The 15,760-nt window shown below is 38.0% G+C and overlaps 1 protein-coding gene across 25 annotated transcripts in view; it reads right to left on the bottom strand.

The window, feature by feature from the left end:
- Positions 1-15,760, bottom strand: part of HELZ (helicase with zinc finger) — a 171,979-nt gene that overhangs the window by 146,973 nt on the left and 9,246 nt on the right. For 3 of the 25 annotated variants that reach the window (XM_044744234.2, XM_070482115.1, XM_044744237.2), the window contains one exon: positions 9,893-10,004. The exons of the other annotated variants lie outside the window; for them this stretch is intronic. The gene's annotated coding sequence lies outside the window, so the exon portion shown is untranslated. The remainder of the gene's footprint in view (positions 1-9,892; positions 10,005-15,760) is intronic. 25 annotated transcript variants of the gene reach the window in all.

The raw sequence follows: 15,760 nt of genomic DNA, 5'->3' as shown, positions 1-15,760 counted from the left end.
ACCTAAAGCAATCTACAGATTCAGTGCTATCCCAATCAGAATCCCAAGGACATTCTTTACAGAATTAGAACAAAGAATCCTAAAATTCATATGGGGCAACAAAAGACCCCGAATTGCTAAAGCAATCCAGAGAAAAAAGAACAAAGCTGGAGGCATCACAATCCCTGACTTCAAAACTTACTACAAAGCTACAGTAAGCAAAACAGCATGGTACTGGTACAAAAACAGGTGCACAGATCAATGGAACAGAATTGAAAGCCCAGAAATAAAACCACACATCTATGGACAGCTTATCTTTGACAAAGGAGCTGAGGGCATACAATGGAGAAAAGAAAATCTTTTCAACAAATGGTGCTGGGAAAACTGGAAAGCCACATGTAAAAGAATGAAAATTGACCATTCTTTTTCACCATTCACCAAAATAAACTCAAAATGGATCAAAGACCTCAAGGTGAGACCTGAAACCACAAGGCTTCTGGAAGAAAACGTAGGCAGTACACTCTTTGACATGAGTATTAAAAGGACCTTTTCCGACACCATGTCTTCTCAGGGAAGGGAAACAACAGAAAGAATAAACAAATGGGACTTCATCAGACTAAAGAGCTTCTTCAAGGCAAATGAAAACAGGATTGAAACAAAAAAACAACCCACTAACTGGGAAAAAATATTTGCCAGTCATATATCTGACAAAGGCTTAATATCCATAATATATAAAGAACTCTCACAACTCAACAACAAAAAATCAAACAACCCAATCAAAAAATGGGCTGGAGACATGAACACACATTTCTCCAAAGAAGATATACGGATGGCCAATAGGCACATGAAAAGATGCTCATCATCGCTGATCATCAAGGAAATGCAAATCAAAACTACACTAAGATATCACCTTACACCCATTAGAATGACAAAAATATCTAAATCTAATAGTAACAAATGTTGGAGAGGTTGTGGAGAGAATGGAACCCTCATACACTGCTGGTGGGAATGCAAACTGGTGCAGCCACTATGGAAAACAGTATGGCGATTTCTCAAAAAATTAAAAATAGAACTACCATACGATCCAGCCATTCCACTACGGGGTATCTATCCAAAGAGCTTGAAGTCAGCAATTCCAAAAGTCCTATGCACCCCAATGTTCATTGCAGCATTATTTACAATAGCCAAGACACGGAAGCAACCTAAGTGCCCATCAACAGATGAATGGATAAAGAAGTTGTGGTATATATATACAATGGAATACTACTCAGCTGCAAAAGAGAACAAAATCATCCCATTTGCAACAACATGGATGGACCTTGAGGGAATTATGTTAAGTGAAATATGCCAGTTAGAGACGGATAATCTCTGTATGACTCCACTCATATGCGGAATTTAAAAATGTGGACAAAGAGAACAGATTACTGGCTACCAGGGGAAAGGTGGGGTGGGGGGTGGGCACAAAGGGTGAAGTGGTGCACCTACAACATGAATGACAAACATTAATGTACAACTGAAATCACACAAGATTGTAACCTATCATTAACTCAATAAAAAAATAAAAAATTAAAAATTAATTTAAAAATTAAAAAAATAAAAATGTCTCCAGACATTAGCAAATATCCCCTGTGGGGTAAGACTGCTCCTGGTTGAGAACCACTGATAGAGACAAGCATACAGTGTTTGCTTGCCAGAGCACAGCCAACAGTAGATGGATAAACTCATGGATACCAAAAGCCCTAGAATTAGCAAATTGTTCCTATAAAACTCCCAGCTCACATCTATAAAATACTACAAAAAGAAAAGAAAAACTCGTAACGTACAAGCTAAAATATTTCCCAGGGAGAGAATGCACCATAGTGATCCAGAGCACAGGCTCGGAGCCAGAGGACTTGCACTCAAAACTCACCAGCTCTGGCACTCACATGGCCTGGGGCAAGTGACTCAACCTGAGTATCCCAACTCGCTCACGTCTAAAAGGGCAAGAGGACAACTAATTCCTACCCCTATGGTTACTGTAAGGATTAAGTGAAAGAGTATGCGTAAAGCACTTAAAAGAAAGCTTGGCACACAGTAAGTGTTTGAAAGTGTTAGCTATTACTATGTCCCTAAAATGTCAAATTTTCCATTTTTATAAAGTGGAAATCGCTTTACTGGTTTCAACATACAATACTGTATTTAGAGAAAATAAAATATCACTCTATGTAACTACTCTACCTGCTTGACAGAGGAATTATTTTCACCATCTCAGTAAACTGATAATGATTATGTAAGAATAGCCATTGGAGAAACAATGCATTTGTATGTCACTGATAAAGACAAGCTAACCTCTAAAACTGACTACACGGGGAGATCACAAAGACCAGTGTCAATGTCAGTCACCAAAAATGTTTGCTAGGGAGATCTCAACAACATTAATATATAAGTAAAGATTAAGGGCAGAACTATCAACTTCAGGAGCTTTGGGGGGAAATGATTGAATTTAGAGAGTTAATAGCTCTGATACATTGGGCTCAGATGCCTACCTCAGAAGTGGATGTGAAGGTTTCTACCAAAATTACCTTTGTTAATCAGATCCTGATAATTAGTTTCTAACTAAGACCTACCTGAATCTCATTAGAGGGGTACTTTGCTGTAGTGTGGATCTCAGTACAAGGCAGGTCCCTGTTTAACTGTTTTCTTTGGGTTTTCAGAAAACAGCGTGACCTTGCTATACATATTCCTGCTGAAGATAAAGTAGTTTCTCAAACATAAAACAAAAACTGCCAAAGTCAAAGTGAGACAATGTTTCAGGCCATGCTCAAATGGACTGTAGAAAAAACAGCAAGAAATCTAAAACAACTTCTCCTCTAAGAGGCCAGTTCCCAGATACACCTCACCGGGCAGCTGCCACTATTGTCTGGATACACAGATACATCTATAGCTATGATCCTGCTGCCTGGCCAGAAGAGCCTGATCCAAGGGTAGACACTGACCAAGCTGAGTCTCTAAGAGCCTCTCCCACAGGACAGAAAGGCCCAGGGAATGGAAGTCACTGGAGCTGAGTCAGATGACTAACACCAGCGTAGCAAGAAGCACCACATCTGCCCATGGTGAGGTCCACCCTTATCTGCCTTGATTCTTTCTCTTCTCGTTAAAAATTATCCAAATTTCACCAAAAGAATATAAAACACTGTAACTTTCTGCAAACTCCCACCCCTGTGGGGAACATGGACTTGGAGAATGTAATTTTATAGGCAAAAAACTTGGAATCAGAAACCAAGATTCTAATCCAAATCCATCAACTCCAGTGATCTGTTGCTGACCTATAAAAAGAAACTAATATCTCATAGGTTGTTTGGCCACTGGGTGTCTATTCCTTTTCCTGGTAATAAAGGCCCAGTTTCCTTTTGAGAATTCACCTCACCCGCACCTTCAGTCCGCGTGCTTCCTGAAGAGCCGACCCCACCAGGGATCCAAAGGTGTCATGTGACCAGAACTGGCCAATCCAGTCACAGAGCCTCAAACACACTGATTGGTTCAGGGTAAGACATGTGACCTCTTAAGAGCCAATGAGACATCATTGGACATCATGAGACTTTTGCTGAGGCTTCTGGGAAAAAGACAGGGACTCGTTCCTGCTGAATCCAAAATCTGAGGGCTATGGGGGTTGAATATGCTGCAGCCATTTTTCTAATATGTAGTGCCTACAACTGAAGTCTATACAAGAAAAGGCAGAGTTGATTCACAGGGAGAAACTGAGTCCTGATGACATCACTTGAGCCCCCGAATCCAGAGCCTGCCTAGACTTTGCAGTTAGGTGAGTCAAGAATTTCTTTCTAGCTTAAGCTAGTTTAGCTATATTCAAGGCAGTTGCAGCTAATTTAGATATAGATGCAGACATACCTGATTAGTACCTCACAAGATGTGAAAAGCCAAATGAGCTGATGATTGTCTTATAAAACAGTGTATATACACATGATTATTGATAACATTGGTTGCAGTTACTGATTACTAATAACAATAAGTATAAAGAGAAATGGCATGTGAGAGAAATGGCTTAGTGTAATATTTGGTTATTATGCCTCTTGAAAATATAATTCTAAAACCATGGTTTAAACAACTTTATCATAAAGCTACTTCAGCAATAATAACAAGAACTATTTATTGAATGCTTACTGTGTGCCAGATAATGAATCCTCATAATGATCTCATAAGATGGATATTATTATTTTCATTATCATTTACAGATAAGGAAATGGAAGCACAGAAGTTAAGTTACTTATGCACAGTTAGACTGTAAATAACAGAGGCAGGATTCAAATCCAGTCAGTCTGATGCAGCTCATGGTTTTAGCCATGACACTGATCCTGAACCCAGAAACAATCCCAGTTCTAATGCTGTACCAGTGGAGTAGAAACTCAAACTCAGGCACTACCAAAATCATCTAATGTGAATGTAAAATATTACCATTTTAACTCTGGAACAGTCCTTTTTTTGTTTTGGCAGGGCAAGATTGGCCCTAAGCTAACATCTGTTGCCAGTCTCCCTCCTTTTTTTCCCTTCTTTCCCAGCCCCACCTCCCCCCACCCAAAGCCCCAGTACATAGTTGTGTATAGTTGGAAGTTCTTCTGGTTCTTCTATGTGAGCCAGTGCCACAGCATGGCTACTGACAGACGAGTCATGGGGTTCCAAGCCTGGGAATCAAACCTGCGCCACCAAAGCAGAGTGCATAACCACTAGGCCATCAGGGCTGGCTCTGGAACAGTCTTAAAGACTAATTTCCTAGAAAGTCCTGCATTATAAAAGTATACATGTTAACCACATTAGTGATTATCATGAAACAAAAGTGTGAAAAACCTCACAAACCTAAGCCAGTCATCTCCTTTGGTTAAACAAAAGTCCAATGTCCTAAGACTAAGGAGTATATTAATTAGCACCACCTTTTTATAAAATAACATTTGTACCTTCCACAAAAGTCAACTTTATGAGAACATTCCTATCACTAAGTTACCTTTCATCACTTTTTTGAACATAACTTTTTTAAAATCTATCCATGTTAGTACAATCCAAAAACAGAAAAAAATTTGATAAATTGGACTTTATTAAAATTAAATGTTTTTGCTCTTTGAAAGATACTGTTAAAAGAATGAAAAAGCAAGCTAAAGGCTGAGAGAAAACTATCTGCAAATCAAATATCTGAAAAAAAGATTTGTATCTGAATATATAAAGATATCTCAAAACTCAACAATAAGACAACAATCCAATTAAAAGCTGGGCAAAAGATTTCAATAGACACTCCACAAAGAGAACATAATGATGGTTATAAAGTAGAGGAAGATGGGCATGGATGTTAGCTCAGGGCCAGTCTTCCTCGGCAAAAAAGAGGAGGATTGGCGGCAGATGTTAGCTCAGGGCTAACCTTTCTCAAAAAAAACAAAAGAATATAATGATGGCAAATAAGCACATGAAAAGATGTTCAATGGCATTAGTCACCAGAGAAATACAAATTAAAGCCATCATTAGATACTATTACACTATCACATGGTTAAACTTAAAATTTTGGTAATATCAGTGATGTGGAGTAACTGGAACTCTCATATAATACTAGTAGGAATGTAAAATGGTACAGCCACTCCGGAAAAAGGATTGACAGTTTCTCATAAAGTTAAAAATATACTCATAATATGAACCAGCAGTTCCCTCTCCCCGCAGACAGCTACCCCAGAGAAATGAAAACTTACGGTCACACAAAACTCTGTACACAAAAGTTTACAGCAGCTCTATTCATAACTGCTAAAAACTGGAAATAACTGAAATGTCCTTTAACAAGTGACAATGGAAAACTACTCAGCAATAAAAATGAATAAACTTTCAATACACGCAATAACTTAGATGAATTTCAAAGACAGAGTAAAAGAAGCCAGTTTCAAAAGTTTACATACTTTAAGATTCCATTTGTGTGATATTCTCAAAAAGACAAACTATAGGGATGGAGAAAAGGTCGATGGTTGCAGGGGTTACGAAATAGGAAGGGGTACTACGAAAGGACAGCAGAAGGGCATTTTCTGGGGTGATGATACTGTTCTGTCATGATACTGTATCCTGATTGTGGTGACGGCTGCACAAACTATTCATGTGTTAAATTAATAGAACTATATACCAAAAGAAAAAAGTCAGTTTTACTATGTGATCATTTTAATAAGTTGTTTAAATTATTGTTAAAATATGAACCTCAATGTCACAATGCACATGGTTTTTAAAAACTGAAAATAGATACAGAAGGGTAAATTTGTTAATAAATGAAACACCTACACATTTCCCTTCCCCTGCACGTAGGTTTTAGAAGCAAGAATGGAGCCTCAGAAAGAATGTCTCAAATAGGACAATCACTGAGTTCACTAGGCACAAAATGTGGGATACTTCTGAAGAATTCCATAGTAGCTAAATAACTGATCCAAGACCAAAAGTAAATATTGGAAGAAAAATGAAATCAACAGTGTACCACAGAGGTAGTAGGCACACTGGCCTGGACTAAAACACTTTCAGCAAGAAATGCTAAGAACGGAGGTGATTCATAAGCATCGTTATCTTCCCACTGTAGACTTCTTTCTGTAACAGTGTGAGAATAACCACCAGGCCACCACGAAATCGAGTCATGAAATGTATTCTCATTTTTAAAAAATCAGTTATCTTCCTTAAATTAACTTCTCTTCTTAATGTAGTCATAGTCCTCCTTTATTTCAAAAGACCTAAATATTGATCAGAGACAGACTTCAAAGAACAAAAATAAACTGTGATCAAACAGCAGGAGCCAATAGTAGTAACTAAAATTTCTTCAAACTAAACAGAAGATGATTTCTGTACCTCTGTCTTATAAAATTTGTCTTCATTAGAAAAAAAAATTATCTACCTCATAATTAACTTGGGTAGAATGAATCAGATTGCATTTCTAGAGGTTTCAGAAGACTGATGAGTGGAGCTAAACATTACTGCTATCTACTTTCACAGAAATTACTCACGTCCATAATCGGTTCTTGATTAGATCCAAAATTATCTCTAATTATTAAACTATATAAACCATAAAACCACATGAAAACCTTAAAGACAAATAAAATACCTAAGTTTCTTTACATAACTAACAAAAATTTAAACAGAAAAAGAACTGATAGAAAAAAATCGGAAACAATATTTTTTTTTAAGATTGGCACCTGAGCTACCATCTGTTGCCAATCTTTTTTTTTTCTCCTCTTCTCCCCAAAGCCCCCCAGTACATAGTTGTATATTCCAGTTGTAGGTCCTTCCAGCTGTGCTATGTGGGATGCCGCCTCAGAATGGCCTGATGAGTGGTGCCATGTCCGCACCCAGGATCCAAACGGGTGAAACCCTGGGCCGCCAAAGCGGAGTATGCAAACGTTATTAACCACTTGGCCACGGGGCTGGCCCCAAGACTTACATTTTTTAAAAAGTCAGTAATTTACCTTTAATATGCCTCATACATGATTATTTTCCCTGTGGAAACCCAATTATTATCCTGAAAACAAGACTATACTAAAAAGTAAATGGATTGTGACAAAAGAAAGAAAAGCCAGATTGACACATTATTCAAATAACCCATATGGCCTAGCCCGGTGGAGTAAGGAAAGCCTATCAGAACACGCCCCCTTCTCCCCACTGGGCAGCACGGCTGTGGTGAGACACTGCAGCTAGTAAAAGTGTGTCATGCTTCCTCAGGGAGGAAAAAAGTTAAGAACCGTTATTCTGGAGATAGCACAGTGGTTCCGAAATGCCTGTAAAATAAGGTCCCAGCTCATTACTAGATACCCAGACCACCCACAATCTAGATACAACCTAACTTTCCCACCAGTCCCCATACAGGCCCCAAGGACAGTCGGCCTCTGAGTCTGACAATGCGCCTCTCAGCCTGAATGTCCTTTCCCTCCTCTCTCTGGACCTGAATCCTACCCAGCTTTGAATGAACACTTCAAGGCCTACTTCCCTATGACACTCTCCTCCCAACCAGCATTACTTCCTGTAGGATGATTTGGCTTCTTAATCATTTATTATCTTGGATTAAATATATCATGCAAGATGCCTTATCTGCCCAACACAATTATCTTATAAATAGGAGTCATATTTTATATCATTTATATCCCCATGACAACCTTTCAATTCACTAAAACCATTCAATAAATATTTTAATTGAATTTCCCAAAGAGATGACCTAACATAACTGAAATGCCAAGCATTCCAAAAACTATCCTGTACCAAATTCAGTTCTCATTAGAATGTGAATTCATAAAGAAGAATGTCACGTTATCTTTAAATATATCTGCTTTTATCCAAAATTGGAATCTGTGATGGTTCTAGAGGAGGTACAGACAAAATATTCTACAAAGTAAAAAAGTTTTATTTATTGTACTATGCTTAATATTCAGTCCCACTTGCATTTTTCTCTAAAACGCTTATAAAATCACTAAATATGCAAGAAGCATTAGAAGAGAGAATAAGCCTACTGAGAAGAAAACTACAAACTAAGATCATCAATCATATTCTGCTTTGAATTATCTCGTTCATAAAGACGTAAACTCTCCTAAATTCCAGAATGAATGGAATTCAATATAGCAACGTAAGATCTTTTAAATACATTTTTAAAAAATCCTAGTGGACTTTCTACTATCTGTTTATTTACTAAAATGATAAAAACAAGAAAAATTAAATTTTAAAAAAAGTTATATCAACAGCTAAAATTGAGAATTTTTTTTTCCATCTACTACTTTGATTTTTCCTGACCCATTTTTCAGAACTGTCAGCAATTCTGGAGATAGCCTTCTTAGTTTTCAATAATGCTAAATTATTTCTTGAAGAGTTTGAGCCTCCTCCCAAATCATTTAACATGCTTACTAATCAATAATGATATGAAGAAACAAAAAACCCATATTTACGAAGCAAGCAAATTATATTAAAAGACTGACATCTAGAAAAAGTTGCTGTTTGACAAGAAAATGTTATTATTATAAAACATTTTCTATTCTTTGTATTTCTTCATTTTCCCTTACAGATTATCTGTGGAGACTTGAAAACACATCATAATCCAAAACAGTTGAGCTTTTAAAATAAAACATAAATCAATCTAAAAGAGCCAACTGCATAGTTAAAACAAAAGGGTTGTACCACCACTACTACCATCATCATCCTCTTAAAGTCTGTCTTCAATTTACCAACAGTCTATGTTCTAAAACTACATTTTCAAATCAGCTGTTTAAAACTCAGAACATGGAAGAACAAAAGACCCCAAATAGCCAAAGCAATCCTGAGAAAAGTGAATCAAGCTGAAGGCATCGCAATCCCCAGCTTCAAGATATACTACAATGGTATAGTAATCAAAACAATATGGTACTGGGGGCGGCCAAGCCGCCAGGTGGTTAAGTTCGAGAGCTCTGCTTTGGTGGCCCGGGGTTTCGCCAGTTCAGATCCTGGGTGTGGACCTAGCACCACTCATCAAGCCATGCTGAGGCGGCATCCCACATGCCACAACTAGAAGGACCCACAAATAAAATATACAACTATATACTGGGGGGCTTTGGGGAGGAGAAGGAAAAATAAAAAATAATAAAATAAAATCTTTAGGGGCCAGCTCTGTGGCCAAGTGGTTAAGTTCGCACACTCCGCTTTGGTGGCCCGGGTTTTTGCTGGTTCAGATCCTGGGCGCAGACATGGTACCACTCATTAGGCCAAGCTGAGGCAGCATCCCACATGCCACAGCTAGAAGGACCCACAACTAAAACATACAACTATGTACTGGGGGGATTTGGGGAGAAAAAGCAGAAAAAATAAATAAATAAATCCTTCTTTAAAAAAAAAGATCACTGATCACAGATCACTATAACAAATATAATAATAATGAAAAAGTTTGAAATATTGTGAGAATTACCAAAATGTGACACAGAGACATGAAGTGAGCAGATCCTGTTGGAAAAATGGTGCCCAGAGACTTGCTCGATGCAGGGTTGCCACAAACCTTTAATTGGTAAAAAATGCCGTATCTGCGAAGCACAATAAAATCAGATATGCCTATAAACATATTTATTTTAAAAAACTAGATAAATTAGAAATTAATGAGCCCAAGATCAGTATAAACTACTCAGCTGATTAAAAATACTATATTCAATATCAGTTTGAAGGAAACCTAAGTATTACTCCTGAATGTTAGCTATAATTTCTTATGTGAAATAAGTCACTCCTTTTTGATTATTTTTTTTCATTTGGAAAAGATAAGTAGTACATAAAATTAGAATATATTTTATATTTAAGAGAAAATTATAACTTCTGGATTAGTTTGGGTTTTGAATTACTTTTTTAAGTTAAATTAAACTATTAGTTTAATTTATACAGTGGTCCCCCACTCTTATCTGTGGTGGATATGTTCCAAGACCCCCAGTGGATGCCTGAAATCACAGACAGTACTGAACTCTTTATATTATTGTTTTTTCCTATACATACATACCTATGATGAAGTTTAATTTATAAATTAGGCACAGTAAGAGATTAACAATAATAACAAAAAAAGTTGGCTTTGGGACCATTATTAAGTAAAATAAGAGTTACTTGAACACAAGCACTGTGATTCTGCGACAGTCATCTGATAACCCAGACGGGAACTAAGTGACTAATGGGCGGGTAGTGTATACAACGTGGATCCACTGGACAAAGGGATGATTCACGTCCCGGTGGGAAGGAGCGGGAAGGTTTGAGATTTCATCATCCTACTTAGAATGGTGTGCAATTTAAAACTTATGAATTGTTTATTTCTGGAATTTCCATTTAATATTGTCAAACCATGGTTGACAGTGGGTAACTGAAACTGCAGAAAGCAAAACTGCACATAAGGGGGACTGTATTATGAAAATCTTTAGACCTGTAGCAAAGTTGAAAGAATAGTATGATCAACACCCAGTTGTTAGCATCTTGCCATAATTTGCCTTCTTTCTGTCTAAATAGATAGAGTTTTTTTTCTGAGCCAAGTGAAAGTAAGTGGTAGACATCTTGGATGGCACTTCATCCATACTTCAACATTTATCTCCTAAGAATGACAACATTTTTCTTCATGAGCATAATATCATTATCACACCTAAGAAAATAATTCAATAATACTAATGGTTATATTATCAAATATCAAGTCCATTTATAAATTTCCCCATTTGTCTGCAAAATGTGTTTTATTCCTTTATGTTATTATATTTCTTTAGTTTCTTTTAATCTAGAATAGTTACCCCCTCCACTCTTTGTTTTTCATGACAATGAAGCATATTGCTTGTTGAAAAATTAGAAAATGCAGATGAATAAAAACCAAATCTGTAGTCTACCACTCAGGGATATACACTGTTAATTTTTTAATGGACTTTTAATTTTGGAATAATTTTAGGTTTAGAGAAAGTTGTAAATGTAGGTCAGAGTTCCCATATACTCGTCACCCAGTTTCCCCTGTTGTTAATATCTTACATTTCTGTGGTACATTTGTCAAATTTAAGAAACCATCATTGGAATATTAGTATTAAGTAATTTCCAGGTTTTATTTGGATTTCCCGTTTTTCCACTAAAGCCCTTTTTCTCTTCAAAGATCTGTTTACGATCCACGTTGAATCTAGTTGTCATGTCCTCTGGGCTATGACAGTGTTTTAGAATTTGCTTGTTTTTATGACAATTTTGAAGAGTCCTGGTCCCTCAGTTTGAGTTTGTCTGATCTCAGTGCTTTAACACAGTAAGAGTTTATTTCTTGATTATATCACAGCTTGATGGGGGGTGGGATGGGGAGGCTCTCCTATAGGCAGAAACTCAGAGATACGAGCTCCTTCCTTTTAGTGTCTTCAGCGTTCTCTAGGGCCTCTTCAGAGCCCTTCCTTAGACCTGTGCATGCATCTACCATTGATGAGCGGAGAGCACGGAAGATTGGGGGAGGGGGAACATTTCAGGAGCCAGTTCAAAAGTTGTACACCTCTCTTCTACCACATTTCATTGGCCAAATTAGTCACATGCTTCCACAAGATGTGAGGGCACCTGGGAAATGTAGCAAATGCTGACATAGAAGCTGCAGCAAGTTATCCAGAAGATCAAGGTAAGGTATTTAATGAAGGTGGCCACACTAAACAAGAGATTTTCAGTGTAGATGAAACAGCCTTATACTGGAAGAAGATGCCATCTAGGACTTTCATAGCTAGAAAGGAGAAGTCAATGCCTGGCTTCCAAGCTTCAAAGGAGCGACTGACTCTTTTAGGGACTAATGCAGCTGGTAACTTTAAGTTGAAGCCAATGCTCATTTACCATTCTGAAAATCCCAGGGCCCTTAAAAATTATGCTAAATCTACTCTGCCTGTGCTCTATAAATGGAACAACAAAGCCTGGATGACAGCACATCTGTTTACAACATGGTTTACTGAATATTTTAAGCCCACTGTTGAGACCTACTGCTCAGAAAAAAAGATTCCTTTCAAAATATGACTGCTCACTGACAATGCACTTGGTCACCCAAGAGCTCTGATGGAGATGCACAACAAGATTAATGTTGTTTTCATGCCTGCTAACACAATATCCATTATGAAGCCCATGGATCAAGGAGTCATTTCAACTTTCAAGTCTTATTATTGAAGACATACATTTTATAAGGCTATCGCTGCAACAGACAGCGGTTCCTCCGATGGATCTGAGCAAAGTAAACTGAAAACCTTCTGGAAAGGATTCACCATTCTAGATGCCATTAAGAACATTCATGAGAAGAGGTCAAAATATCAACATAAACAGGAGTCGGGAAGAAGCTGATTCCAACCCTTATGGATAACTGTGAGGGGTTCAAGACACTTCAGTGGAGGAAGAAACCACAGATGTGGTAGAAATAGCAAGAGAACCAGAATTAGAAGTGGAGTCTGAAGATGTGACGGAACTGTTGTAATCTCATGATAAAACTTTAACAGATGCAGAGTTGTTTCTGATGGATGAGCAAAGAAAGTGGTTTCTTGAGATGGAATCTACTCCTGGTGAAGATGCTGTGAAGACTGTGGAAATGCCAACAAAGGATTTAGAGTATTACATAAACTTAGCTGATAACTGATAAAGCAGCAGCAGGGTTTGAGAGGATTGACTCAGCTTTTGAAGGAAGTTCTCCCATGGGTAAAATGCCATCAAACAGCATCACGTGCTACAGAGAAATCGCTCTGGAAAGGAAGAGGTAACCAATGCAGCAAACTTCATTGTTGTCTTATTTCAAGAGACAGCCACAGCCACCCCAACGTTCAGCAACCACCACCCTCATCAAACAGCAACCATCAACACCAAGACAAGACCCTACACCAGCAAAAAGATTACCATTTGCTAAAGGCTCAGATGATGGTTAGCATTTTTTAGCAATAAAGTATTTTTTAATTAAGGTATATACATTGTTTTTTTCAGACATAATGCTATTGCACACTTAAGAGACTACAGTATAGTGTAAACATAACTTTTATATGCACTAGGAAACAAAATAATTCGTGTGACCCGCTTTACTGTGATATTCACTTTGTTGTGGCAGTCTGGAACTGAACCTGCATAAAATGGAAATTTTTTTTTTTTTTTTAAGATTTTATTTTTTTTTTCCTTTTTCTCCCCAAAGCCCCCCGGTACATAGTTGTATATTCTTCGTTGTGGGTCCTTCTAGTTGTGGCATGTGGGACGCCACCTCAGCGTGGCCTGATGAGCAGTGCCATGTCCGCGCCCAGGATTCGAACCAACGAAACACTGGGCCGCCTGCAGCGGAGCGTGCGAACTTAACCACTCGGCCACGGGGCCAGCCCCAAAATGGAAATTTTTATGTTATATATGTTTCACCAAAATTTTAATAAAATAACAAGTTTACAAGCCATAATACCCTAATTATAAGCAGTAAGGCCCATGTCCTAATCCAGATGCAAACTTAAGGAATGCTCATTGCCCATTTCCCAATATGCCCTGCCATGAAGGAGGACCGAGAGCTGGCAGAGCAGAGCCAGAGCCAGAGCCAGAGGTGGGAAACTGGTCCTGAAATTAGTCCCACTAAACAAACTTAGAAAAGCCAAGGCACAGGGTAAGGTGCAAAATGGCCGGCAAAGGCAGGCTAGGGAAGAGAAAGCAAAGGCAGAAGGAAGGGAATCCTCAGGACACGGGCAGTAGATGAGACTGGAAAAGGATAGCACAGCTGTGAGAAAAAGAAAGAACAAAGAGTAGGAGAGGGCAGAGAAGGAAATTCTCCCAAGATAAGGAAAGAGGGGAGTAGGGGAAAGGAAAAGCAGAATTATAAGCAAGAAGGAGATTCATTCAATAAGAGATCCTGCCCGAGTGCCAGCAGAAAAATAACTTCCTTCCACTGAGGAGGCCATTTGTATCTAAAGAAACCAAGAAGTTGGTGAAGCCTACAGAAAGTTAAGAGCAAAAGTATTTTTCTGTTAAGTAATACTAATATGCCTCCATCCACAGAGAACTACTGCCATTTTTGTCATTTGTTTTGGTGTTTTTTTTATGAGAACATTTATTTGTTTAGAAATCATTTTAACCTGAGCCTGACTTTTTTACTTGTATCAAACACTAGTATGCCAGGAACAAGTTAAAGATGTTCTATGGCACTGGGGTTAGGAGTATAGGCTTGAAGTCACATCTGCCTGAATTTGAATCCTGGTATTTCTGACCTGAGACAATCTGCATAAAAATTTGCCTTGATCTCCAAATCTGCAAAATGGAGATAACAACACTATCTACCTCACAGGACTGTTGCAAGAATGAAATAGATTAAAATGTGAATGCACTTAGAACGGTGCCTGGCTCACACTAATCACTATAAAAGTAGTAGCATACTATTATCCTCCTTATCTAAAACATGAGCTTCACAGAGCTGCGATCTTGTCTGTTTTGTTCAGTATTGAAGACCCAGGTTATGCCTGACATAAGTATTTGGAAAAATAAAGATTTATTGAATAATATAGACTTCATGCCAGCAACACAGAAGCCCAAAGGAACAGCACTACCTTTCTGTTATTACTGACAACTAAAATCTGCATAATACTTTAGCTGCAAAGTTTATAGTTCATAGAAGGTTTTTACATACCTCATCTCAAGTGATTCTGTGAAGCTGATATTATCATCTCCATGTCATGGACAAACACAAACTCAGAAGACTTAAGGGATTTGCCCAAAAACACACAGTCTGAGGCAGCACAAGAATTCTGAAGTTAATCCCACTTCTGTTCACTCTAGACCCCACCCAGAAAGCACGGAACATACCCTAAACTGTTCAATTCTCCTTACCTGCAAATACACAAAGTTTAAGGCCACCAAAATACTTTATCCCATTTGTTTCAATATAATTGATGGGAAGAGAGGAAACAGATGAAACAACATTAATAGTAACTGTTGAAGTTGGACAATGGGTACAGTGGGATTGATTATACTCTCCTTTCCACTTCTGTATATCTGAAAGTTTCCATAATAAAAATTTTAATTAAAAAACAAAGTCCTCACTCCCAACATAAACTCTGCCATGGCCAACTTTCTATTGAGCACACCTGGGTATGAGGAAAACACCACAGCTGAGAACCTTCAGCACTTCTCAGTTTGAGGCAGGAAAGAGAGTGCTAGACTGGGATTCAGGAAGCTTCAGTCTTTGCTTTAACTAATTGTGAGACCTCACTGATTCTTCTAACTCCTCTGGGCACCAAACTTCCTCATCTGTTCCTTCTAGGATTAAAATTCTGATTTCAGCTTTCTACTAGCTCCTTAAACTCAAGAGACAAAACCAAAT

This window comes from Equus asinus, chromosome 13 (assembly GCF_041296235.1).
Source record: "Equus asinus isolate D_3611 breed Donkey chromosome 13, EquAss-T2T_v2, whole genome shotgun sequence".
Taxonomy (NCBI): domain Eukaryota; kingdom Metazoa; phylum Chordata; class Mammalia; order Perissodactyla; family Equidae; genus Equus; species Equus asinus.
The sequence above is the reverse complement of the archived record's forward strand: the minus strand, read 5'-3'. Positions and strand labels throughout refer to the sequence as shown.